Here is a 27,800-nt window from a genome sequence, read left to right on the forward strand (position 1 = left end):
AAGGTATAAACTTTATAATTAAAAGGAAAGATTTTCATCTTTATATATATTATGTCCACAAGAAACTCATTTTTAATATAAAAACCTAGAGCAGATGAAAGTAAAAACGTGGAAAAGATACAGCATGCAAATCAGAAGAAAACTGGAGTACTGTATTAATATTAGGTAAATTAGAATTCAGAACCAGAAGTATTGCAGGAATAGGAAGGGACACTCCATAACTAAAATTCATAACTAAATACATACCAAGAAGGCATAACAGTTGTAAATGTGTGTGCGTCTAGCAAAAGAACTTCAACATACGCGAACAAAAGCTAATCAGACTTAAAAAAGAAACGGACAAGTCCATAACTATGTTCGGAAATTTCAACACTCATCTCCCAGAAATTAATAGAGCAAGAAGGAAGAATACCAATAAGGATTTACAGAGTTTACACAATACTATCCAGTAACTTCATTAAATTGACATTTATAGAATACCTAACAATAATATAATACATTTTTTTTGTATATATGGAACATTCAGCAATACAGACCTTATTCTAAGCCACAAAAGTCAACAAATTTTAAATGAAAATATACACAATTTGTTCTCTGGCCACAGTATAACTAAATTAGAAATCAATAACAGAAAAATACCCAGAAAAATTGCCAAATATCTGGAAATTTAAAAAAATACTCCCGAATGACCCATGGGCCAAAAAGGAAGTGGCAAAGAGAATTGCAAAATATTTTGAATTGAATAAAAATGAAAATCAATATTAAAAATATTATCACAGAGCATAGCTCCAACAGTGTTCAGATGGAAACTTATAGCACTAAAATGCCTACATTAAAAAATAAATTTTCAAAAACTATTAGCAAACCAAATTCAACAGCACATTAAAGGGATCATACACCATGATCAAGGGGGATTTATCCCTATGATGCAAGGTTGGTTCAGCATATCCAAATCCATAAATGCGATATAGCATATTAATAGAATGAAAGATAAAAATCACATGATCATGTCAATAGATGCGGAAAAAGAATTTGACAATAATACAACATTCTTTTGTGATAACAACCCCCAGACTTCAGCAAACTGGATATTCAGGGGCCATACTTCAATATTACACTGACAAAGGACATCTATGAAAGAACCATATCTAACGTTGTATGTAAGAGTGAACACCTGATGTTTTCTCTCTAAGATAGAGAACCAGGCAAGGGCTTGTGCTTCCACCACTTCTTTGCAAAATTATACTTGAAGACCTAACCAATGCAATAAGGCAAAAAGAAAAGGAAAAAAAAAAGCATGGAAAGCATACAGATTGGAAAGGAAGAAATAAAGCTGTCTCTACGTGCAGACAAAATTGTTGCCATATCGACCGTCTCAGAGAGTCTACCAGGAGCTGCTAGTACCAATAAGTGAATTTAGCAAGGCTGCAGGATGCAAGGTCAGTGTGAAAATTCAATAGTATCCCTGTATGACCAGTAATAAACAACTAGACATTAAAATAAATAGCAGTCTCACTAAAGCACTAAACCCAGAAAATATTTGTGGATTAATCTAACAAAATATGAATCCTGAAAACTACAAAACATGGAGTGGAGAAATCAAAGACTAATATATGGAGTGATATTTTGTATTAATGGGCTGGAAGACTCAATACTGTTAAGACGTCAGTGCTCTCCAGATTAATCTATCAATTCTGTGTAATCCCAAACAAAATCCCAGTTTCACAGAAATTAACAAGCTAATTCTATCACTGATATGGGAAGCCAAAGGAAGTAGAATGGCCACGACAGTGTTGAAAATGAACAGCAAATGTGGAGGTCTCCTATGGAACAGATGTGAGTGCGCATGATAAAGCTACAAGGATGAAGGCTTCGTGGAACTGGCAAAGTCGGGGGAACAGAGATCAGTAGGACACAATCATAGACCCTTCAGAAACAGACACACGCATACATGGTCAACTGATTTTTTTACAAAGCATTCAGTAGAGAAAAACTTGCCTTTACAATAAATGGTTTTGGAACAGTTGAACATTCATCTTTAAAATAAACAAACCTTGATAAATACCTTGTATCGTATATAAAAATTACCTCAAAATAGCTTATAAATCTGATTTTAAAACCAAAGTCCTAGAACTTCTCAAAGGAAACATAAAAGAAAATTTTCTGACCTTGATTTAGGCAAAATGTTTTTAGATATGACATCAAAAGATGAACCATAGAATAAAATGCATTGATAATTGGATTTCATCAAAATTATATACTGTTGCTCTTTGAAATGACTTTTAATAAAATGAAAAGAAAAGCCACATACTGGGAGAAAATATTTGCAAAGCATAGATCTAATAGAGAATTGATATCCATAATATACAAGGAACTCTCATAAAACAATAATAAGAAAACAAGTAACCCAGCAAAATATGTGATCAGACACATCACCAACAGAGATATATAATGTCAAATGGGCACATGAAAATATGCTCAATGTTATCTATCATTAGGGAAACACAAATAAAATCCGGAATGAAGAGTCCCTACACACGTACTGGAAGGGCTATCTATTCTATACCCAGAAATCTCACTCCTAGGTATTTACCCAAGAGTAATAAAGAGATGTTTCCACACGAAAGCCTGTACACAGATGTTTATAATGGCTTTATGAGTAACAAAACCTGGGAACAGTCCAAATAGCCATTAACTATTGCATAGATTGACACACTCAGGCACATCCAAACTACGGACCACAACAGAAACCACCACGAATGGACTTCTAACACACGCGGTGACATGATTGAATCCTAATAGATCGTGCTGAGCGGAAGAACCCAGAGTCAAACGTTTGTATCATAGATGATTCCTTTTTTTTTTTTTTTTTTTGCGATACGCGGGACTCTCACTGTTGCGGCCTCTCCCGTTGCGGAGCACAGGCTCCGGACGCGCAGGCTCAGCGGCCATGGCTCACGGGCCCAGCCACTCCGCGGCATGTGGGATCTTCCCGGACCGGGGCACGAACCGTGTCCCCTGCATCGGCAGGCGGACTCTCAACCACTGCGCCACCAGGGAAGCCCGATGATTCCCTTTTCATGACGTTATAGGAAAAGGAAAACTATAAGACCAAACACAGATCAGTGGTTTCCAGGGATTGGTGGGAGGAGGGTACTGACCACAGAGGGGCAGAGGGCAGGTTTTGGGGTTGTGGACAGTTATCTGATTGTGGTGGTGGTTACATGACTGCCTTTGCAGAAATTCAGAGAACTGTACACTAAGAGAATGAATTCCACTGTAGATAAATTACACCTGAATGCACCCAACTTTTAGAAAAAGAGAGACTTAAAGAGACATACCCAGTAAAGTGTGTGGCGTTTATTGCCCCTTGTTTGAACAAGGCATACAGAAAATTGTGAGACAACAGGAGAAACTGGAGCAGTTGACTAAGTGTTTAACAGTTTAAAGAAATGATTGTTTAAAATTTACGTATTTTATTTATTTATCTTTATTTTTGGCTGCCTTGGGTCTTCGTTGCTGCACTCGGGCTTTCTCTAGTTGCAGCGAGTGGGGGCTACTCTTTGTTGCGGTGTGTGGGCTTCTCATTGCAGTGGCTTCTCTTGTTGAGGATCATGGGCTCTAGGGCACACGGACTTCAGTAGTTGTGGCTCGCGGGCTCTAGAGCGCAGGCTCAGTAGTTGTGGCACATGGGCTTCGTTGCTCCGCGGCATGTGGGATCTTCCCAGACCAGGGCTTGAACCCATGTCCCCTGCATTGGCAGGTGGATTCTTAACCACTGCACCACCAGGGAAGCCCAAGAAATTATTAATTTTGTTAATTTGTAAGTGTTGTTAGAGTTCTATGCTCATGCTTTTAAAAAGAACCTGTATATTTTAGAGATGCCGGCAGAAACATGTACAGCTGAAGTAAAATCTGTTATGTTTTATCAGTAATCCAGGTGTGGGTGCTAGGAGTGCAGGTGTGAAGATGAAACAAGCCCAGTCATGAGCTGATAATCGTGGAGGGTGGGTGATGGGACGTGGGATTCATTATATAATTCTCTATTATATTACTGTTGAAAACTTTCATAATAAAAATTAAAGAAAAAAGAGTAAAAAGTAATAGCATGAAGGACACTTCAAGAAATCGCAAAGAGTGATTTCATAGATTTCATATACCTGCCACAGTGCAACAAAACTGCAACCTTAAAATAAGCCAAAAAGAGATGCCCAGCAGTCTTGAAGTTAAAAGGCTGCCCCCAAAATAAATGAACGAGACAGAAATCAATATTACAAAATAAACCTTCTATAAGGTAACCAAACATGATGTGCCCATATTAGAAGTCATAATATGTAGCCAACAGTACTACAGGGCAAATGTGGAGCCAGAAGTGATATGTGAACTATGAGAGCACAGGCACAGAATAAATCAGCTTAAATCAAGGCATTAGAAAAGTTTCCTTAGCGAAAACCAAGGAAAATCTGAGGAAGCAAATGATAAAAAGTAAAGGCAAACATTTATAGTTTCAAAAACGGAAATGAATTAAATTGATGAAAATCTCCCCTCCCGTGATCAGAAAAAAAGAAACGCATTCAATGGAGACATCTCTGCTTGATATCGGCAGCTTCTTAACAATTAGAATAACTGATTTCTGGCAGCTTTGCAACTTGAATCACGATGGAGCAGCCCATCTACACGCCCACAGGTCTCCTCCCTCTTCTACCTGGGCAGGTGCGTGGGGACCTTATCCTCACATTTTCTCTTAGCCTGAGTCCCCTCTACACCCTGACACTCCGTGGATTGTATGGGTAAAATCTCTCAAACTCCAAGGAGAATCTTCTCCTGATACAGTTTTTTTTCAGAACATAGAAAACGGTGAGGCATTAACATAGATTATGAGGTTGGTTACCCATTTTACCCATGTTTTTCAAAAATAAAAGAAGCAGCAAACATATTTTTGGGCAGATCTCAGCTGTAAAGTTAGCTGTACAAATCCTAAAAGTATTATTGAAAGTTTAACGGTATAGTGACATTAACATCTGCCAAGTTTAAGTGGAGTGCATTTCATGATTGTAGAAATTGTGTCACAATAAGAAAAGCATTGACAACAACCTCGTGGCCATGTGTTCATTTCATTAGACTACAGGAAGATGTATCGTGTGATAAAAGTAAACAGCCATTAAAAAATCAGGAAAGTAAAAACTGAACTGTAATTCCTTAACATGATACATAATATTTCTCTAAAAACTGCCACGTCATGTGGCAGGCATCACTGCCGTTCGCATGAGAATCAGTCACTATTTTTTCTTTACTTTGGCTGTTTTCTGGAAGTTCCAGCCAGTGCAGTAAGAAATGAAAGAGAAACACCACTTGGGGTTTATATACTTTTTTGTATTTTGAAAACTCACAAAATTCAACTTAAAAACTCTCAGAATTAAACAGCCGGTTCATCAAAATGGATTGATAAAATATAAACATACAAAAGACAACACAGTCCCTACCTATTAATAGTTATTTAAATATAGCAGCAGGGATGAGCCTCTGTTCACACAGCATGGGCGATGCATAAAGTTCCTGGGCACACTGTCAACACAGGTGTACAGATCAGAGCCTTCACTATGAATGAAACCTAAAAAAGAAAACAAAGAATTTGCTGACTTTGGAGAGACTCACTGTGAGCTTGGATAGGAAAATGGAACATTGTGATCATATCAATTCTTCTCAAATTAATTTATGGATATAATATAATGCTAATTATATTACTTTTTAGAACATGAGAAGATCATTTAAAATTGTTGATCATGGAAATTCGCATGAGATGAACAAATACATACTTTAAAAAATCTATGAAGGACTTAACTTATTCTATTTTATTTATTTATTTATTTTTGCTGCGTTGGGTCTTCGTTGCTGCGCGCGGGCTTTCTCTGGTTGCGGCGAGCAGGGACTGCTCTTCATTGTGGTGTGCAGGCTTCTCATTGTGGTGGCTTCTCTTTGTTGCAGAGCACGTGCTCGAGATGCACGGGCTTCAGTAGTTGTGGCATGAGGGCTCAGTAGTGTTAGTTGCTCTGAGGCATGTGGGATCTTCCTGGACCAAGGCTTGAACCCATGTCCCCTGCATTGGCAGGTGGATTCTTAACCACTGCACCACCAGGGAAGTCCCCAACTTATTATTCTAAAGTTACCTCATTTTTTAAAAATGTGATACTGATATACTAATCCACATATAGATTAATGCAATGAGTTTTAAGAGAATTGTTATATAGGACAATATTCTAATACCATAGTAAAAGACAGACATAAACAGATGACTCACAGAATGATTATAATGGTCATTACGCAATATATGGTTTACTCACAAGTAATTCAGGTAATGCAAATTTAAACCACCGAATATAATACTCCCCTATTAAATTAGCACAGACTTTCAAAAAGCCTTGGTGCTCCTTGGTGTTCGCAATGGGGCAGCAGAATGTACGCCCATTCGTACATGGTATTAAATGTAGTGTGTACTGGGTCATGGAAGTTGGCTTTCAGATCCTCTGAGAAAATTAATATAATTTCACTCAGTGGTTCTCCTTCTATGGCAAGTTAAAGGAAGAACAAATATGTATGCACAGTGATTCAGCACCTCGTAATTTATACCAAAAGGAAAAATAAAATCTCAAATGTCCACGACTAAATAACTGGTTAAGTGAGTTACAACATAGCAGTAAAAATGAACAGTCTTCAACCATTAGTAGCATCACGTTCGGAAGATTATTTAGATGAAAGAATGCTTTTGTTTTAGTAAATTTTTAAAAGCAGGTTACAACACGAATGAACAGGATGGTACCAGTTTTGAGAGCATCGTACACACACAGTTCACACACATGCTGATGAAAGACGGAAGGAAACATCCGAAAGTGTTCCTAGTGGTTATTTCTGGATGCTGGATGTAATATCTTTTATTTTTCATTTTTAATGAGCATGCGTTACTTAGGTTATACAGAATTTACTTATACAGTATAATACAGAATGCCATAAAATACATGAAAATACTTCTTTCTTCTTCATGCCATTGAAAATGAGAATATTCGGTGCTGTTTGAGCCTCTCGTCAGCCGTGTGACCCTGACAGCACTGTAATGGAGTTGTGTCCATCTTGGAGTTGCTGTTTCCACAAAGAAACAGCCCCGCTGAGGCAAAGCTTGATTTCTTTTAGCCACTCCTCATATCTGGGTAAGGAGGAGTTCTCATCTTACAGCCGCAGCGTTAGACGTCTGGAAGAACGCTGGGCAGAGGTCTCTCGTTTCCTCCTTAGAACTACCCTGTGGGGCCTTGGGGTCCAGTGCAGGTGGCAACGCAATGGTGTCCCCACAGAGCACCCCTCCTGAATGGTCAGGTCTGACTTCACCTGAGATCGTACGTCCAGGTGCTGGTGCCGGTGTGGGTGTGGACTGTAAAGTGTAAATAGACTACTCACTCCTAGTCGGGGATCAGCCCCACTCACTAGGAAGTCAAACCATGATGCTCCCGCTGTCCCTCTGCCTCAGCCCTCAGACTGGGGGTGGGGGGGGTGACCCGATGCCTCGCGATTTCTGGAGGAAAAGGATAAACAGATACACCTTTCAGGTCCTCAATTTTACTTAGAAAGTTGGGGGAGACACTCTACCTTCCTATCATGGAAAAACAGATATTTCAGGAGAAGATGCAGATGTGTTTGACTCTTAGAGACAACAGGAAACCCGCAAGGGCACTTCAGCCTTGTGGTGGCCCATTTAGTGCCTGTCCTCCACCCGGCTGGTGTACTCGTGCCTCCCTCCAGCTCCTGAGCAAACTATTTTGGGTGCTGGCAACCGGGGCAGGGGGATACCTGTCCAAAGGCCGATTCCCCCCGTGACAGCCAGTGGGTAAGAGCTTACAGACAGAGGAAGGGGGCTACATGCAGAAGCAATACAGTCAGCTCTGGCAGCCATCTTGAAATTGGGCATCGGTGGTCTGACCAGCATCATCTTGATCGTTTTAGGTACAGGGAATCTTCAGTTCCAGACCAGCATCATCTTGATTGTTTTAGGTACAGGGAATCTTCAGTTCCAGGGCAGGTTTGTTCCCATTTTCTTGAGGTCAGTTCTCGGAATCGTGGCAGCTTATGTCATGGCTCCAGCCCGGTCATCACGGAGTTAACTTCCTCCACCTGGCGGGGGTTTCCGTATCTACGAGACAGCTCCCAGGATACGGCTCAGAATATGATCTATAGCCCTTGAGGAGGAACTAAAGGTCCTTGACTATACTTAATGACTAAACTATTATGATTTGGTCTCCTTTGATCGTTTTCCTCTGTTTCTGCATTTTCTCACTTCTCTGATTAAACTTATTCTTTGGCTAAATTTCTTCCACAGACAAAAGGTAGGCTGAGGACGTGGGGTCGGGGGGGGGAAGGACCCTAGGGTCCTGCTCCGCTTCAACTCCACTAAATATTTACAAACATCGCTAGTGTATCGGTGCTTCGCCGTGCGTGATGCGCTATTGTAACACAGTTTTGCATCCTACTGTGATTTACTATTTTAGTATATATTTCTCAATAATAGCATAAGTTAGTAAATGTTGTCTTGAATGAATGTTTCAGAATCCAGCAGATGAGGCAGAGTTTCCTTAACATCAGTAGCCAGAGAAAACGATTTCCAGATTCTGTCTGAAAATATTTTGTAGGCACGTTGGCATCATTTTGTGATAATGCTTTCTGAGACTTCTTATAGGCGTCTTTATCTAAGTCGTCAGAGTCTTTCACCTGCTTTAAAGGATGCAACGCTGCCTTGCAGAGCCACAGAAGAGTTGATGAACAGGAAAAGGATTTGTTTCTTTCCTTCTACTCTCGAGCGCTTTAATTTCACTTCTAAAATTCCGCTTTTGCCTTTGCTGTCTAGGACTCCCGGTGCGGCATCTCACGCAGGAGTGACGGTAGGGACTCTGCAGTTCCCGCTTCCGAGGGATGCTGCTAACCCTTCCCTCTGTCAGAGACATGGATTGTAGATTTTATTAACTACCTTTCCTCGAGCTTAGGAAAGCTCATTCCATTCCCAGTTCGCCAGTGGTTACGTTTTGTTATAGTAATTTAGATATGACTGAAAAGACTGGTCAGCTCAGTGGCCCGTACCCACTTATCTCTAGAATTGTGTAATAAGAAATATTCATCAGAGCATACATTTTTTCTCAGATTACATACCCTGTGGTCTGATAGCCAGGAAAAGAGCTGGATAGATAGGTTCTTAGATTTCTCTTGAGTTACAGATGATCACCACGACTTTATTTCAGTCAAAATTTAGGTTCAAGGCCTGTAAGAAATAAATGGTGAGAAATAATGTTTTGGTGAAAATTAAATATTCCGCTTCCCCTACCGTGATTTTCTTCCTTTAAGCATTCAGTGTCCATGTCATTCAGGTAAGAAGATGTGTTCTCAACAGGGCAGTAGCCTTGTCTGTCTAATTTACTACTGAACCTCCAGTGCCTGGTAGAGTGTCTTGTCTCTGACAAGCACGTGGCAAATATTAAATCAATAATCAATACCACAGATACGGATTGAGCCCTACCGTGGACCGCGCGCTGGCATGTGTGCTGGTGGTTACTGCAGTAAACAAAACCGATGAAAACTTCTGCTGCCCTAGGTCTTACAGCCCAGCTTATTGTGTTACTATTTTACTGCCTAACTTGTATTACTAGACTAAAATACTCCTAGTGGGAAGTTTTCAGATAGGGAGACCTAGTCTTTCAGGTGTGACCCTTGGGGCTACTGTCCCTGGTTTCTGTAATGAAGAATCAGTTCCCTTCTGCTTCCAAATATCACCAACACGACAATCTTCAAAAAAAAACTGCATCAGGAATCACAAAAAATAATGTGTGTTCCTAAAACTCCCTGCATGTCATGGCCATCTGTGTCATCACTGTATTTCTTGAATGCATGTAAATGTGGCTTCAGTTAGAATTCTGAGAAGCTTGAAAGCTTAAGGTCTCAGTGTCTAGCTATCACGCGAGGTTTCGGAGATGAAGATTTGGGTAAAACCTTTCTCGGTGCCTTTGTGGAAGAATGGTTTTGCATTTGTATCCAGCAGTGTTTACCTTTAGGTTTTGAAGTTGGTGAGCAGGGGCAGACCAGGTGTTTTGGACGATGACATTTATGAAACTCTCTGTCCTCTTTAAGGAAAAGAATACAAAATCCCTCGTCGGAGTTAGGGCTGGAGGCTTGGTGGAGTTTGTATGAATGAAGACCCTGGAGCTCAAGCCTCGTCAGCTTAAGGCAGATCTGTCTGCCTTTGGAAAGAACAGAAATATGAGTGTTTCCCAATAATGAAGGCTTGCGTTTTTTCTCGTGATGATGACCTGGCGGTCTTGAGTCTTACTTGCAGTTTCCTTTTTCCTCTGGCATCAACTCAAATGCCGTTTATATAAACAACATATTATTCAATCTTTAAGGAAAATAAGTATTCATTTCAGGCAGTATTATCCTCAGTAGAGTGGATTTTTTGCATTGGAAATGAACCTTGAATCTCTTCTGAACTAATTAGCCTATTTGCATCCATTCCCTGTGATAGAGAGACAAACCTGCTTGTAGATTTCCTCATGCCATGCGGGCAGTGCAGGGCACTCGTCAGACGCGTTACTGCGAGACCGTGCACGTGACGGACACTCACAAATGTCGGTTGATTCAGGAAAAGGAAGATTGGATGCAATGTGGGTTGCAGAGAATGGGGTTTTACCATTTGCAATAGAAAGAAGGCTAGTGGCTCTTGGTGGTAGATCGTTGCCCTTGACATCCTAAGAGGCACATGGACTTTGACGGATGAGCGAAAAGGAGTCCTCAGAGGACCATGGCAACTTTCTAACTGAAACCTTGTGATGGACGCTGACGGCCAAGATATCAACGTTGAGACACAAAAGGAGGGGCAGGGCTGCAGGATTCCGTGGATGACGAACCTTTTCTGTATGCTGGAGGGATGCGCAAAGACAGGGCCCAGGAGCCCTGACTCGGGGTGCCTCTGGCCGCAGAGCCTCTGGTGACAAGTCCCACTGCTGCCCGTCCTGAGCCTGCCACAGGTGGCTCTCCAAGGCTACGCAGGTAAACATGTGGCTGTTTCCACACGAAGGAAACAGGTGCGTGTGTATCTTCCCAGAGGCACCGATGTCACGGGTAGCTTAGTATTAAGGATGCAGCTGGCTCTGCTCGGCTCCATTACAAAGGGAGACTCTCTCATCAAGGAATTCCCGGTGGGAAGAGGAAACACCGCCTGAGAGAGTGGCTTCACCGGGACGATGGAAGGCGGAGGAGGGGCTGGAAGTGGGTTTGGATGCGTTTGCTTGGGTGTCACGGCCACCTGAGACACGCTGCAGCCGTGAACGCATGCATGTTTTATGCCTTCGGACTGTTTATGGGCTGTTTCCCTGTCACGGTCGGGGTGGATCTGTGGAAGCGTGGCCATCCTCTCGGGGACGCTGGATGGCCGGCGTTCCTCCAGGTCTGTCTTGATTTTCTACCTTCTTTGCTTGGAATTTCCATGGATTCCAGGCTAACGTGGACACAGTCTTCTCTTCGTGTTGGGCACAGTAAACGTGCAGCATAAGTCTGTTTCACCAGTGTCACTTCTCCCAGGGACCCTTCACTTTGCTTTCAGCTCTGATGGTATGACTTTTCTTTGGCCTTTCCTGGGATGCTTTAGGCCATAAGAAATCTAGGTGTGACAGGATCCCTGGAAGTTATTGGCAGGAATGACAGTTACAGGTAAATATATTGCAGCAAACAGTTACTCTCCTGCCTGCCTGCCAGCTGCTGCCTTCCTTTCTTCCTTCTTCCCCCTTCCCTTCCTCTGTCCCTTTGTAAAGTCAACACATGTGTAGAATGCCTTAAAATTGTAAGAAAAATGACGCGTTTTTCTTTGAGCACGAGTTACTTGCAGACACTTTATAACGACCTTGTTGTGCACGGGGATGACCTCACCGAACCCTCACAGGCCTCTGTGGAGCAGGTAACAGTGTCCTCACCTGCCCTGGGGGACACTCGTTCTGCGGTGAGGCTGGGCCAGTTTCCGGGAGGGCAGTGTTGAACCAGATCCACGTGGGCTGCCGGCACTGGCAGTTCTGAGCCTGCCCCAGGCTCCCTGGGCCGGGTCTGCGTGTGAGGGGAGAGTTCTGTTCCCTCCTGTTCCTGCGTCAGCAGGGATGTCACCCCCCAACCCATCCCCACCGATGGATGCCTTGACTCTGCAAACTCAAATACTCGTGTCACTTAGGGCATCAGTTCCACAAGGACAGGCACAGACGCCCCCTGTTTGCCGAAACGTGGGCTCAGTGCAGCACAGTTTAGCAGCAGCTGCATATGATGAGAACATTGTTCTGCAAATTCCTGTCTTAGACATTCCTATTCTCAAACACCGGGCATCTTCCCTGGGGTTATGTGGAGCCCTGATCCAGTGGCTGTTTCCTGGGAGTGTGTTTGGGTTTTGAGGAGTGGAGATGTCAGTGTGGACGTGACCCATTAAAGCCCCTTTCGCCGCCCCCACGAGTCCTGTGATGGGCCGCACGCCGTTACCCGAGTGGGGCTCGGGGCGGAACCCACCCTGGGCAGGTGCTGAAGGGAAAGGCGGGTTTGGTGTCCCCATTGCGAGGCTGTCAATCATCTTAATTTCATAATGAGGAGAGACGCCGTCAAGCAGGAAGATTCCTAAACATCGTCCGCTGGTTGATCGCATCGCTGTCTAAATGCGTCTCTGAAGAGAAAGACGCGAGCTGAGCATATTTCCTGTGCTTTATTACTGCCTGGGACGTTACGAGACAGGTAAGAGGTGAGCGTAAATCGTGTGCATTGAGCAGAATGAAGTGGTTGGAAGAGAGCTGCCTGGTGCCGAACAGCACGGTGTTGGTAAACGCCTCGCAGAAGCCCCTCCCACACTTGCGTTGTGCAGACAGACGGGATTGTGTCCTCTTTGAAGGTCAACAAAACCTCGGGCTGCCTGTGACGGATAGAATCCATCTGCTGCAGCTTTCACGGGGAAACGCGTTTATTTCAAGGCAGAAGGTTACGTTTTTGCCAATGCCACTGCGTTCCATGGAAGATGACACTCTTTTTGGGGACAGCCACGTGCACCCTGGGACCCTCCACGGGACAGGTGTGGCCGGACCCCCGAGGGTGACCCTGCTAAGAGTAAACTCAGAGGTTGGAGAATCTGCTTGGACCCACTGAACCCACGAAACCACTTACGAGATGAATCCTTCAGGAGACAAATGTTGCCTGGGAGCCACTCGGTTGCTGTGGGTTTGTTAAGCCCCTGCTCTATACCCGGTACCTGGATGTGTCCCATGAGCACAGTCCTGCCCTCAAGGAGTTCATGAGTGTGTGGTCTGGGCGTTCTGGTGGAAAGTGTGTCTGTGGGAGGGGCAGTTGCTCTGCTGAGCCCGCCCTGGGGTCCAGCCCTGGGGTCCGCTTGGCCACAGTGCATGGCCGCGTCACAGCCCGTTCCCACCCCAGGCCCCTGAGCTGCACACCCCACTCCTTCTGCAGTGGACCTGGGATTCCAGAGCAGGTGTGGGCCGCGAGCGGGAGGCTACGCTGCCGGGGCTCCTTAGATGTCAGTGTCAGCCGGTCCGTTGTTTCCTCATGAAGATGGTTCCTGCGCTGCTGTCTTCCTGCTTCTTCACTGACTCGGCTCATGACGGCATCAGGACGGTTCCATTACCCAGTATCAGTGACAGTTTGTTCTTCGGGGCAGTGTAATTAATCTCTAGTTTTAATAAAGTGAATATTCAAATTATTGTGTACCAAGTTACATGAAATCATAAACATAACAGTCAATTAGGATTTCTAAGCTGATGCACGAAGCTGAGTGAATTTTCCCCCCTCTTAGCATTAGGTAACTCATATGTTCTTGCCTGTCACCGTCTGCCATGGGGGGTGGGGCGGGGGAGGGCTGGTCCACACGTGACCCTCCCGAGGGGTGACTCTGCTGCGGTGCATGGACTTCTGTCCCGTGGAGGTGGGTGCTGGTTCACGGTGACCAAGTGGGTCCAGCACACCGTTGGCGCTTGTGCCATCAGTGACGCTGACAGAGACACACATCAAAGCCATGCCATGTGCTTCTCTGCTCTGTGGGAGGGGACCCGGCTGAGAGGGGAAGGGGCCGGACGGATCCTGGCTGGGATTCAGCGCCAGCTTCAGGGCCGGGAGCACCTTTCATCCTATGGTCGGTGACCTGGAGGGATCGCCAGTCCTGGGGTGGGGGCTCCGAGCACCGCCAAGGGGTCTTCAGGGTCGGTGCCCACAGACTAGATGTATCAGGGGTCACTGGGGTGTCCCAGTGCTGGGGCATAGCTGGAAGTGTGTACGGATGTGCGGACAGAAAGCTGGAGTAAAATGAGTCAAACAGTGGCAGTGCCTCCGTGGGAAGGGCTGGTTCCTGATGAAGTTTCAAGTGAGGCAATCAGACCGAAATCCACCCTTTGCAGAGCAGTTCTGTGCCAGACATGCCTGCAGATCCAAAAGAACCAAGAGGAGGCTCTGTGGGCAGATGAGGAGGATTTGTACGGGAAAGTCCTCTTCCAAATGTCAGAAATGAGGGGAGGCAGCCCAGATGGGTTGAGCAGAAATGAACACGTGCATGGGAGCCGGGCTTGTGTTACCGAATTAAGTTGTGTGGATAACCCCCGGCCCGGCTGGACCAATTGCCTTGGAGGGAAAAGGTTCTTTGCCCCTTCGGATCTGTGTGGCCAAAGAATGCAGAAGCGGGAACTTGGTTCACAGGTCGACTTCTTGCCCACGTGGGGAGGGGTTTGATTTTAGAGTCAAGACAAAGGGAGGAGGGGGGAGGCCGAAGATGGGGAGGCCCATGCATTAGTCTCCGGGGAAGGGCAGGGCTCTCCCAGGGAGCAGGCTGCCACCCCTTTGTATCCTTTTTCAGTCCCTGACTTCCAGTCATGGCGTCATTCCGCTGGGTGTGTCATTTAGTCGCTAATGTAGTAAAATCAGCCTAGCATGAGACCCCGGGTCTGTGGGAGGTCAGAGGTCAGATGCATCACCGTCTCGGTCCCAGCCGGTTCCTTCTGGTTTTTGGTTTTCTCTCCGTGTAGCTTCCTTTCTTCATCTCCAGACCCCGAGACTTAAAGATTTACGTTAGTTCCTGTTGGGGGGCAGGGAGGTGACGGGTTCCGATTTATGATCCAGTGTCAGCTCTGGCCACGCTGGTGCATCTCCCGCGAGCAGGCGTCACCCTGAGAGGTGGTGCTGCGATGCTCCGTCGGTCCACAGGTTGGACTCTGTGCTGAGCATCATTTTAGGAACTGAACGATGCTTTAGAAAGTGAAGGCGTAGGTCCTTCTAGAAATGCTGTTTGCCAGTCTTCCCTTTCCAGTGCTTCTAGGTGCAGGACCATGAGGTAGGTGTAGTCACAGCCCAGCAGGGGAAATGAGGGGCGAAACTTCAGAGGGCTGTCACTTTGTATGACACGCCAAACCAACACACTGCTGTTCTAGCATCCGAACAGTGGGAAACGGGAGATTCAAACAGAGAGTTTTACTTCTCCTGGTGCATTCCTCACAGCAAACTGTGCATACGTATCCCTCTCACTGCTGACTCTTACTTAGGGACACATCCTGACATCATTTTCCTATTTCCTGAAAAGATGGAGAAGAGGGGTTTCCAGGCAACCGCTCACCCCCTCATGCCCAGGCTCACATCGCAGTTGAGCTAGGCCACCAGCTGAGCGCTGTAGCTCTCTGGGTCCCCTGGGGGAGGCAGATGCACACATAGGTGATTGTGTCAAAAGGGGACACAGAAAGGGGGCTCTTGGGTCAAAGGGCATTGTCCGAGCCCTCCCTCGGGGGCAGGAGGCAGCAAGGTACGAGACTCTGTTACTTGTGGGTCAGCACGTAACAGGGGGGTTTGGGGGAGATGAGAGGTGTCGCCTGGGAAGGCGTTTGTACTTGCTCCGTGGTATGGGGGGCTGGCGGTTCTGTCAGGAGGAGAGGAGAGCCCCCCCATCCAGCTTGCAGGTTACAAGGGCTCCGAGGGAGGGCACAGTCTGGGAGAAGGGGCAGGGCGGTGCCAGTGAGCTGCGAGTGCAGGTTGCCAGGGTCGCCCACCCACTACCCCTGGCTATTCTTGGAAGACACACACTCCGTCAGCACCGGGGTGCTGCCTAGGTGCCGGGGTGGCAGAAAAGGCAAATGTGGTGCGTGTCTTGCGCAGCTCACAACCCGCCAGAGCCGATCACGAAACAGATACTTTGCTGGGCAAGGTGAGAGCGGCCTTGGAGCTTGGGTGACCATCCAGCCCAGCTTACGGGTTTGCTTCCCCGGAACGTGGAAAACTTTACCAGCACCAGGAGCCGGATGTCTCCTTCAGAAAACTGCCGGAATGGCAAACACCAAGAAAGGCAAAGCAAAATCAAACACGTGTGCGGGAGCTTGGCGCCGGCTTTAACTTGGACACCAAGGCCCGTCACTGTTCTTCCTAAAAGGAGCCGGGTAAGCACTGACAGAGCTGGGGGTCAGGGCACAGGGACACGACGCCCTCAGAGCACAGGGGAGGAAGGAAGAGCCTGTGCTCTTGACTCTGTGCACCCTCCCTCCCCTCTGCCTGTTGTCAAAGCCTCACATGCTGCCAGAGACCCCAGACCCTCCTCCTGGCGAAGCCTCCACATATGGACCACTGCCTGAAGTCACCCCCTGACTGGTCCTGTTTGCAGAAATAATTACCAGTTGGCAGATACACCGCCTGAAGGATTCCACCAGAGCTGAATCATATGCTAAACGGACGTAATAAACTAAATTAGCCGATGACTGTTTGCTGTTTTGAGGACGTGGCTGAGAGGAGAGCACAGCATCTCCTGTGTATCAGGTGAGGTTCCTCTTCCTCGGAAGACCTGCTGCCATCCTGGTGTTTCCTCCATACACTCTGCATCCCAAGATAAAGGTCTTCCTCTCTGCGTGGTGTCCTCAGTGCCAGACGCTACAGGCGAGGCCTCCGTCCTGCTCTTTTGTAAAGATTTGGAAGCTAAATGTCTAGCATCTTATCTACTCTGCAGCCCACTAGTGGTTATAATTCTGGGGCTCCTCTGGTGCCTTCCACACCAAGTATTCCTCCAGTAGGGATGAGGTCAATGTTGTCTCCAGCACTGCCCTTCCCTTCGTCCTCTGGGGAATGCGGCCAGCGACAGAGAACCTGGGGCTGAGAGCAGCTCTGTTCCAGTGCAGGCCTAAGAGGAAGAGAAAACCCAAGGGAGCAGGAACAGACCAGACCGTCCAGCCTGAGCAGACACCCCTGAACTTGCACAGTCCCCAGTTAGCATCTCAGCCTGAGGCCGGATGGTTAGAGCCCCTGCCTGTCCCGCCGTCCCAGGGCCACCAGCCTTTCTCTTCCTTTTTTTTCTGTTGAATCCTGGGAAAAGCAAATCCAGCTGCTGGCTGGGTTCCAGTTTTGGAGGCAGGTACCGGGAGAGGTCAGTGGTCAGGGTGCCTGTGAGCACAGGTGGCCGCGCAGAGCCTGCCTGCCCTCTCCTGTGAGTCTATCAGTGTGTCAGTGACCGAAGGCCCCTGTGCGGACAGCAGGGTGGTCTCTGGTGGCACAAAGGAGAAAGTCCTCCAGACGCTCTAGCCCGCCCAGGAGTCCAGCTGGGATGGGGCATGCGTTCAGCCAGGTGGGGCCCCAGTGCCAGCCCTGCAGAGGGATTTGGGCAGACACGCCTGGCCTTGAGTCAGTCACTGCGTCCTGCTCTCCGGCGACAGACAGGGACCGCAGAAGTTCTCCTTCGTCCAGCTATCCTGGGGTCACTCAGATGAAAAATGCAAAGAAAGCGCCTTTGCCGGTCAGGCTATCAGAGAGGGATCTGGAGGGAGGTGGCCGTGATGTGATGGAAGGAAGGGGCAGCACAGGGCGGGATGGCTGCGCCCCCCCCCCCCCCCCCACCAGCTGCTTGCCTGCAGAGAAGCACAGGGTTAATTACTGTTTTGCCTAAAACATTGATTTTTATTAGTGATGCTGATGGGATCGCATTGCTGGCTTATCTCTTAGCTGGCTTAGCAGGTTTTTTTGCCTGGGCCTCTTATCTCAGTTTATTTACTCAACTAAGGGATTCAATGCTGTCCTTTGGGGAAAGCAAGTTATGATAATTACTTATCACTCGACACAGTTTATTGAGTGCCTGCCTCATCTTCCAGGACTCAGCTCAAGAGGCATCTCTCTGGGAGCAGCTGGCGTCCCAGGGCCCCTTCGGCCCCGCCTGCCTCCTGGCGGGTGATTATCTGTTTGCAGCAGTGTTTCCTGTGGTAGCGTCTTCCTGGCCGAGCTGTGTGCCATCTGGCAGGTGGAGATGCTCCGTAAATGCCTGAGCTGGGGGCGGGGGGATGGAGTGGGAAGCCGGAAGTTGCCAGCAGCTCCCGCCCACACGGCGCTCCAGATGGGGATCAGGGGTTACCATTGGTCAGAGGAGGTTCCTGAGCCCCCCCTCCCAGTCTGCAAGTTACCTCTTCCACCTGCCGGCCAGGGTTGAGCTCATCTGTGCCCTGGAGGTTGGGAGCCAGATCCTGTTCCCACACCAGGTGCCTGGGTCTAATATCGAGACACAACGCACCTGCGCAAGGCCTGAAGCTGGTGGGAGCTTGGCAGTGATAAGACCCCTTCTTTCCATCTCATCTCATCCACCAACTACGACAGTAATTTTGTCGACGTTGGTTATTAACTTTTTATCTCCACTGTTATTATGCAGTCGATTTTGTGAACTAACTGGTGAGTGGTGCGTTTTTATATGGACCCAGATGGATTCGAAGCAGGTTAAAAACTGTCTTTCCAGCGTCTTTTTTTAAAGAGGTAGATAAGGTTTACTTATTCTTTTTTCCTTTTTGGTTGACTTATCATTTCTGACAGCAAAGTCATGCGATGATAAAACTGTTCCCACACTTCGATCTGTAAAATGCTCTTGCCGTGGCACTGTTTCTTTTAAGTCACTGTTGTTACTTTCTCATTCTTTGCTGAAGGGTCATCTTCGTTTTGAACAAAAGATCAAGTTCAGTCAACAAATTCATCAGGTAGCCTATCACTGGGGTCATTGAACTTGGCTTTGAGAATCGCAGTTCTTTGAAGCCCTGTGTCACACCAGTGGAGCTGTCTCTGAACAGGGCCAACAAGTGGTTAAATTGCAGTGGAAACACCTGTGGTAAAATAATGTAAATAAAGGAATCTTGAAGGAGGGAAGCTGAATTTACAAAGAAATATTTGTGTACAGCTCCATAGTGTGTGGACTTTCACAGAACTGCCTCATTAAACTGACACATGCACACTCAAAATGCTCACCCTGTTTGGCCCTGAACAAGCATCCTGGAATGGGCAATAAATGCAGAAATTAACCTTTTGCACACAGTTGTTTATGTCATGTTTATTTATAACAGGCAACACCTATTATGATGGGGGCCGGTTAAGGGAGCATGGCAGATTCGTGTGGCGGTTCCACTGCCTGGAATACTAGTCTCTGATTAATAGCTGGACTTGGGAAGGCCATTCAATGACAGGAGAAGTGGGAGGGCAGTGTGTGCAGCGTACTGGTGGTCCGTCACCGGTACAGCCAGACCATGCCTCTGGGGACTTCTGGTTAGCTGCATGACAGAAGATCAACAGTGTTCAGCTGGGGGACCATAGGGACATTTTTAGATGCTTATTTACTCCCTTTTAGACCTTTTCTAGAATGTGTTTTTATTGTTAATTAAGACAATATATATTGAATAGTGTGGTATTTTTGCTGACTTTAAATCTGTCTGTGACAACAATGAGACACCACGACACACCTGCTGGAATGTCTAAAATCCAGGACGTTGACACCAAGTGCTGTTGAGGATGTGGACTGACAGGAACTCCTTCATGGCTGGTGGGGATGCAAAACGGTGCAGACACTTTGAGAGACGGTCTGGAAGTTTCTTACAAAGCAGAAGTTAGTCTTACCATGTGACCCAGCGGTCACACTCCTTGGTATTTACCCAAATGAGTTGAGAACTCGTGTACAAACAAAGACACGCACACAAATGTTTATAGCAATTTTATTCATAATCGTAAATACTTGGAAGCAACCAACATGTCCTTCCATAGGTGAATGGGTAAACTGTGGTGCATCCAGACAATGAAATACTACTCGGTAATGAAAAGAAATGAGCTATCTTGCCGTGAAAAGACACAAAGGAACTTTGGGTACATACAGGCACGCCGCTGAGATGGTGCTGGTTTGGTTCCAGACCACTGCAGTAAAAGGAATATGTCAATAAAGCAATTTTTTTGGTTTCCAAGTGCATGTAAACGTTGTGTTTGCACTTAATACAGTCTATTTACTGTACAATAGCATAATGTGTAAAACAGTGTGCATACCTTAATTAAAAATACCTTCTTACTAAAAACGCCCGCACAATCTGAGACTTCAGCGGGTCGTAATCTTTTTGCTGGAGGGCGTTGCCTCGACGTTGACGGCTGCTGACTGGTCAGGGTGGTGGTCGCTGAAGGCTGGGGAGGCTGCAGCGATTTCTTAAAGTAAAGACAGCAGAGAATCTGCCGCATCAGTTGACTTCCTTTCAAGCATGATTTCTCGGTAGCAGGCAATGCCATTGGATAGCATTTTACCCACAGTAGAACTTCTTTCGAAATTGGAGTCAGTCCTCCCAAACCCTTTCACTGCTTTCTCAACTCAGTGTATGTAATCTTCTTTATCCTTTGTCTTCATTTCAATAATCTTTATAGCATCTTCACCAGGAGCAGATTCTATCTCAAGGAACCACTTTCTTTGCTCATCCCTAAGCAACTCCTTCCTCATCCATTAAAATTTTATTGTGAAATTGCAGCAATTCACTCACATCTTTGGCTCCACTTCGAACTCTAGTTCTCTTGCTGTTTCCACCACATCTACAGTAACTTCTTCCACTGAAGTCTGAACCCCTCAAAGTCACCCATGAGGGTTGGAACCGTCTTCTTCCAAACTCCTGCTACGGTTGATGTTTTGATCCCTTCTCACCAATCACAAGTACTCTTAATGGCATTTTGAAGGATGAATCCTTTCCAGAAGGCTTTCAATTTACTTTGCTTAGATCCACCAGAGGAATCACTGTCTGTGGCAGCTATAGCCTTATGAGATGTGTTTCTTAAATAATAAGTCTTGAAAGTCAAAATAGCTCCTTGGTCCATGGGCTGTAGAATGGATGTTGTGTTACCACGAAAACAACATTAATCTCCTCTCCATCTCCATTAGAGCTCCTGGGTGACCAGGTGCATTGTCAAGGAGCGATCATATTCTGAAAGGAATTTTTTTCTGAGAAGTAGATTTCTACAGTGGACTTAAAATGTTCAGTAAACCATGTTGTAAACCGATGTGCTGTCATCCAGGCTTTGTTGTTCCATTTATAGCACACAGACAGAGTAGATTTAGCATAATTCTTAAGGGCCCTGGGATTTTCAGAATGGTAAATGAACATTGGCTTCAACTTAAAGTCACCAGCTGCATTAGCCTCAAACAAGAGAGTCAGCCTGTCCTTTGAAGCTTTGAAGCCAGGCATTGACTTCTCCTCTCCAGCTATGAGAGTCCTAGATGCCATCTTCTTCCAATAGGAGGTTGTTTAATCCGCACTGAAAATCACTAATGATCTGAGCTGGATCTTGTGGATAACTTGCTGCAGCTTCTACATCAGCACTTGCAGCTTCCCCTTGCACTTTTGTGTTATGAGATGGCTTCTTTCCTTAAGCCTCATGAACCGACCTCTGCTAACTTCAGACTTTTCTTCTGCAGCTTCCTAACGTCTCTCAGCCTTCATAGAATTGAAGAGAGCTGGGGACTGGCTCTGGATTAGGCTTTGGCTTAAGGGAATGATGTGGCTGGTTTGATCTTCTATCCAGACCACTCAGATTTTCTCCACATCAGCAATAAGGCTGTTTCTCTTTCTTATCATTTGTGTATTCACTGGAGTAGCACTTTTAATTTCCTTCAAGAACTTTCCCTTTGCATTCACGACTTGGCTAAGGGTCCAAGAGGCCCCACTTTCAGCCTGTCTCAGCTTTCGACATACCTTCCTCACTGAGCTCAGTCATTTCTAGCTTGTGGAGATGAACAGGCAGAGCACACGGGATTTTTAGTTTTGCATTTGGCAAAACTCATAGAACGTACAACATAAACAGTGACCCCTAATGTAAACTATGGACTTTGGGTGATAATAATGTATCAGTGCTGGTTTATCCATTAATGGTAACACATGTAGCACCCAACCCAAAAGGGCGATAAGAGGGGAAACCGGGTGTGGGGGAATATGTGGGAATTCTCTGTACTTTCTGCTCCGTTTTTCTGTAACCCTAAACCTGCTCTATAAAAAAATTAAATTGCATTTTAAAAATCTGTAAATGCCCATCATAGGACGTTTGGAAAGTACAGAAAAACAGAAATAAAAAGAAATTCAAGGATCTGGGAGTGAGCGTGCCCTTTCGATTTAAAGTGAGAGACGTGTGACTCTGTCCCTAAGAGCTAGAACATGCTTGGCATCTAACTGACCCAATGAAATTTGTTGACCGAGTGACTGTATAGTGTAGAAACGGAAATGACCGTATAATCGGCTTTGTTTACTGAGCGTCGTATTGTGAGCTGCAGCAACGTGCTTCTCTTTAAGGCAGGAGTGTCCCCTGGTGACTGTGAGCCTTGTGAGGACACACAGCTCTGTGCACAGGTGACATTCGGGTGGGTAAAGAGCTCATCACACTTATTTCAGGGACAGTGGCCCAGGGCACAGGCTTCCAAGAAAGCGGGTTACCACGGCCTTGTTTTCTGGCTGCTCGTATGTTGCATGATGAAATGGCATCGTCTCCAGGGGACACCGGGCATCCTGTGCTGACCTCCCTGTCCCCCCTCTGCAGGTGGTCATCACAACAGCCTTAAGCCTGTCGGCAGCGGCCCCACCTTTGCCATCACCACTGCCACCACCACCATGGTCTCCGTGGACCCCGAGGGACTTGGGGGCCCATCCCCCTCCAGTGTGCAGCCTTGCCACTTCCTGACCCTGGCGCCCATCAAAATACCCCTGCGGACCACACCCTTCTCTGGTAAGTCCACAGCCTGGTCTCTCAGAGCCTCGGGCTGCTTCGGAGTCCACAGCGTGGAGACCAAGGCGGGGACCTGCTGTCCCCCAGATTCATGGTTCCCTGCGTGCTGGGGGCGTCGGGGAGGGCTCATCCTCAGATCACGCAAACGGACCTCAGTTCCCTTGACCAAGGTCATGTTAGTCAACCCGGGCATTTTCTGCCATAAAGCGAAGTGTAAAGTTTCTGTTTGAAGAAATGAGACATTCCTTTACTAACTCTTCACGGGGAGTGATGCACATGACCGAGAAATTTCTAATTTTCGTGTGTGGGGCTTGGATAAAAGCAAAGGCAACATGATGGAAAACAGTCAAGCATCGGAGTTAATAAAACACAAAAAACTACAAAACTCAGACTCACATGGGGCCCTCACTGAGCCATCCCTCCTGGGCTGGCCAGCTGGGCCTGCTCTGAACACATGGAGTGGGGTCCTCCCCACCACGGTGGGACTGGTGCAGAGGTCCACCGAAGCCCGTGGCTGAGGAAGAGACAGGGTAGCCACCAAGGTTTGGAGCTCACCCATTCAGCAGGTGTACTATTCTAAGTCCGCGGGGCAGAGACGGGGCTGGCTTACATTCTGGTGTCGTGAGCGATGCTGAGATGCAGGATGAGATGCGGAAGGCCTGGTCCTGGATTGGTTGCAACTCTGTTGTCCAAACATGTTCTCAGCTGTACGCGCACATCTGCTAACTGTCACCAGCACTCCACGTGTCCCAGCTGTCCTGGTGAGTGCATGTTTGGGTCTGTCCTTAAATGTCACAAAAACAGCATTGACTTGGAATAACCTTTAGTAAGTACTGGAGTCTTGGGAGTCAGCACTATTACTTGAGTTTTAGTTTTTCACATGATACAGTAAGACTTGGATAGAAATTCTGTTGAATCATAATATTAATTCTATACTAGAGTTAACCCTAGAATTGTATATTAGCACTATATCATTAATTGCTAGGTTATCTGTCATAGAAGCATCTTTAGATTGTGAGACACATAATCTTTTTTCATGGTAGAAATAGATTAACCTGATTTCATTACTTTCCAGTTTGGGGAGTGCTTTTGGTTTTCTGGTCGTGTTTCTAGTAAATCTGATGTGGTCTTCTCAACACTGGACCTTGGCTTCTGTGTTTCTATGTTGACCTGATAAATTCGTTGGTAATAGAATGTTGTATTCTCAAGAACAAATCTTATTTCTATTTCAGTGTGTTAGTGAACATGCAGTTAGGGTGTGACGGGGAGAATAAATAAAGCACATGGATAATCTCCTGTGTGGAACATAATTTACAGCTGTGTCAAGATTCTGGTTTTAAAATCCATCAGTCTACTGGCATTTATTAAGGATGACTTACTATTTTCTGAGCAAATTAATCTTAGAAAGAACCCAAAACCAAGCCCTGTGTACCCCAGGGGCGGCTTCACTCTTCATGTCTCTTATATGATTTATAAAGTGACATAATCATTAGGCGTCTTTCCATGTTGGCATTTTATAAGGCTCTATAATCAAATCTGCCATAATGTGCATTCAGTTAGAAAAAGACAACCTCCATGTGATCTATCTTGTACAAAACTGCCGAAGTGGACAGTCAGAAGATGAAGGGGCCCTACTTAACAGGTGCTTCTGATATGGCCTTTGTCTTGCTGGCGTTGGTCCCTTTGATCTGAAACTACAGGGGTTGAAACTGGGGCTGCGGGTCTGGACGAGTGACCCCAGCCCAGTGGGTGGTCCCTGAGCTCTTTGGCCGATCCCAGTGTTGGATATGGTACTTCCAGGGCTGCCCCTGTAAGTGGTTCTCTGGCAGGGAGGACCACCTACCTACCTAGAAGTGTTGCCCTGGCTCTCCTCTTTTTTTTTTTTTTTTTTAAAGGAATAAAACTGTGGTTTTCTTTTTTTTTTTTTTTGAAGATGTTGGGGGTAGGAGTTTATTAATTAATTAATTTTTGCTGTGTTGGGTCTTCGTTTCTGTGCGAGGGCTTTCTCTAGTTGTGGCAATCAGGGGCCACTCTTCATCGCGGTGCGCGGGCCTCTCACTATCACGGTCTCTCTTGTTGCGGAGCACAGGCTCCAGATGCACAGGCTCAGTAGTTGTGGCTCACGGGCCTAGTTGCTCCGCGGCATGTGGGATCTTCCCGGACTGGGACACGAACCCGTGTCCCTTGCATTAGCAGGCAGATTCTCAACCACTGCGCCACCAGGGAAGCCCTGGCTCTCCTCTTGATGTTAGAAGAAGGCATTTGAGAGAGACTGGCTAGGTCCCTGATGAAAACCTTCTCAGAATTTCCCTTGAATACTTTCTGAAAACCAAGCCTTGAAGGAGACTGAGGGCAGACAGTTTGTCCATCAGAGCTGGGTTTTTTTAACCCCCGTCAGTAGCCCTATGGAATGTGAGCCAGTGAGACTGAAGAGTGGATAGTCCTGATTCTCAGTGGAGGTCCAGGTATTCTGCTCAGAAATCCCTAACCCCCCTGAAAACAGATGGAGTGGAGGAGGGGTGGGGATAGGAGAAAGGACGGCTGGTGGAGGGAGGGGGGCCAAGGGGATAGAATGGCATCGACAGAAAGAGAGATATCATAGGCCCAGAAAAACGCACCTCTCTGGGAAGTTTGCTCCATATTCAAATTGATTTTATAAAAGCACATGAACTTTAATTTATCTACAGATGAATAATCCTGCTTTTATTCAGAAGATAATAATTCCCATTTTGGATAAATGAGTTAGACTATTTTATTTACACCCTAAGCTTGGAGATAAAAGCCAGATAGCCTCAGAAGCCCTATGTGGTTCAGCTTTATGGTTCTCAACTGGGGGCAGTTTTGTCCCCAGCAGATACTCGCCAGTGACCAGAGACATTTTTTGGTCATTGAAACTTGGTGGTTGCTACTGGGATCTAGAGGATAGAGACCAGGGATCCTGCTACACATCTGACAGCAAAGGACAGCACCTGTGGTAAAGGATTATCTGGCCCCAAATGTTAGTAGGGGCTCCATCAAGAAACCCTAGTTCGTGTTCTAGATGTCTACTTAAACCGCGGAAACCAGGACTGGTGTATGAAGAAGTTCTGGTCCAGTAACTGTAGGACCCAAAAGGAAGAAGGCTCTGTGCTGGAAAGAAGATCAGCCATGAGAGTGGCTGAATCATATGCCTTTAACAAGGTTTAGGATTTCGAGTAAGACACCCTATTTAAAAAACCCCTTGAAGGAGATTGGTTCAAGATGGTGGAGTAGAAGGACGTGCTCTCACTCCCTCTTGCGAGAGCACCAGAATCACAGCTAACTGCTGAACAATCATTGACAGGAAGGCACTGGAACTCACCAAGAAAGATACCCCACATCCAAAGACAAAGGAGAAGCCACAGTGAGATGGCAGGAGGGGTGCAATCACAATAAAGTCAAATCCCATAACTGCTGGGTGGGTGACTCACAAACTGGAGAACACTTATGCCACAGAAGTTCACCCACTGGAGTGAAGGTTCTGAGCCCCACGTCAGGCTTCCCAACCTGGGGGTCTGGCAATGGGAGGAGGAACTCCTAGAGAATCAGACTTTGAAGGCTAGCGGGATTTGATTGCAGGACTTCGACAGGACTGAGGGAAACAGAGACTCCACTCTTGGAGGGCACACACAAAGTAGTGTGCGCATCGGGACCTGGGGAAGGAGCAGTGACCCCATAGGAGACTGAACCAGACCTACCTGCTAGTGTTGGAGGGTCTCCTGCAGAGGTGGGGGGTGGCTGTGTCTCACCGTGAGGACAAGGAAACTGGCAGCACAAATTCTGGGGAGTACTCCTTGGCGTGAGCCCTCCCAGAGTCCAACATTAGCTCCACCAAAGAGCCCGGGTAAATTCTAGTGTTGGGTCACCTCAGGCCAAACAACCAACAGGGAGGGAACCCAGCCCCACCCATCAGCAGACAAGCAGATTAAAGTTTTACTGAGCTCTGCCCACCAGAGCAACAGCCAGCTCTACCCACCACCAGTCCCTCCCATCAGGAAACTTGCACAACCCTCTTAGATAGCCTCATCCATCAGAGGGCAGACAGCAGAAGAACTACAATCCTGCAGCCTGTTGAACAAAAACCACATTCACAGAAAGATAGACAAGATGTAAAGGCAGAGGGCTATGTACCGGGTAAAGGAACAAGATAAAACCCCAGAAAAACAACTAAATGAAGTAGAGATAGGCAACCTTCCAGAAAAAAGAATTCAGAATAATGATAGTGACAATGATCCAAGACCTCAGAAAAAGAATGGAGGTAAAGATCGAGAAGATGCAAGAAATGTTTAAAAGAGACGCAGAAGAATTAAAGAACAAATAAACAGAGGTGAACAATACAATAACTGAAATGAAAAATACACTAGAAGGTCCCATTTGTTTATTTTTGTTTTTATTTCCATTTCTCTAGGAGATGGTTCAAAAAGGATCTTTCTGTGATTAGGTCATAGAGTATTCTGCCTATGTTTTCCTCTAAGAGTTTCATGGTGTCTGGCCTTACATTTAGGTATTTAATCCATTTTGAGTTTATTTTTGTGTATGGTGATAGGTAGTGTTCTAATTTCATTCTTTTCCATGTAGCTGTCCAGTTCTCCCAGCACCACTTATTGAAGAGGCTGTCTTTTCTCCACTGTATATTCTTGCCTCCCTTATCAAAGATAAGGTGACCATATGTGTGTGGGTTTATCTCTGGGCTTTCTATCCTGTTCCATTGATCTATATTTCTGTTTTTG

At 46.2% G+C, this 27,800-nt stretch overlaps 1 long non-coding RNA gene across 1 annotated transcript in view; it reads left to right on the forward strand.

Moving 5' to 3' along the window:
* LOC141276771 (uncharacterized) overlaps positions 1 to 27,800 on the forward strand; it is a 125,954-nt gene that overhangs the window by 13,211 nt on the left and 84,943 nt on the right. Inside the window, exon 2 of the long non-coding RNA XR_012326776.1 lies at positions 22,867 to 23,052. This is a non-coding gene — a long non-coding RNA (uncharacterized lncRNA). The remainder of the gene's footprint in view (positions 1 to 22,866; positions 23,053 to 27,800) is intronic.

This window comes from Tursiops truncatus, chromosome 16 (assembly GCF_011762595.2).
Source record: "Tursiops truncatus isolate mTurTru1 chromosome 16, mTurTru1.mat.Y, whole genome shotgun sequence".
In the NCBI taxonomy this organism is placed as follows: Eukaryota; Metazoa; Chordata; class Mammalia; order Artiodactyla; family Delphinidae; genus Tursiops; species Tursiops truncatus.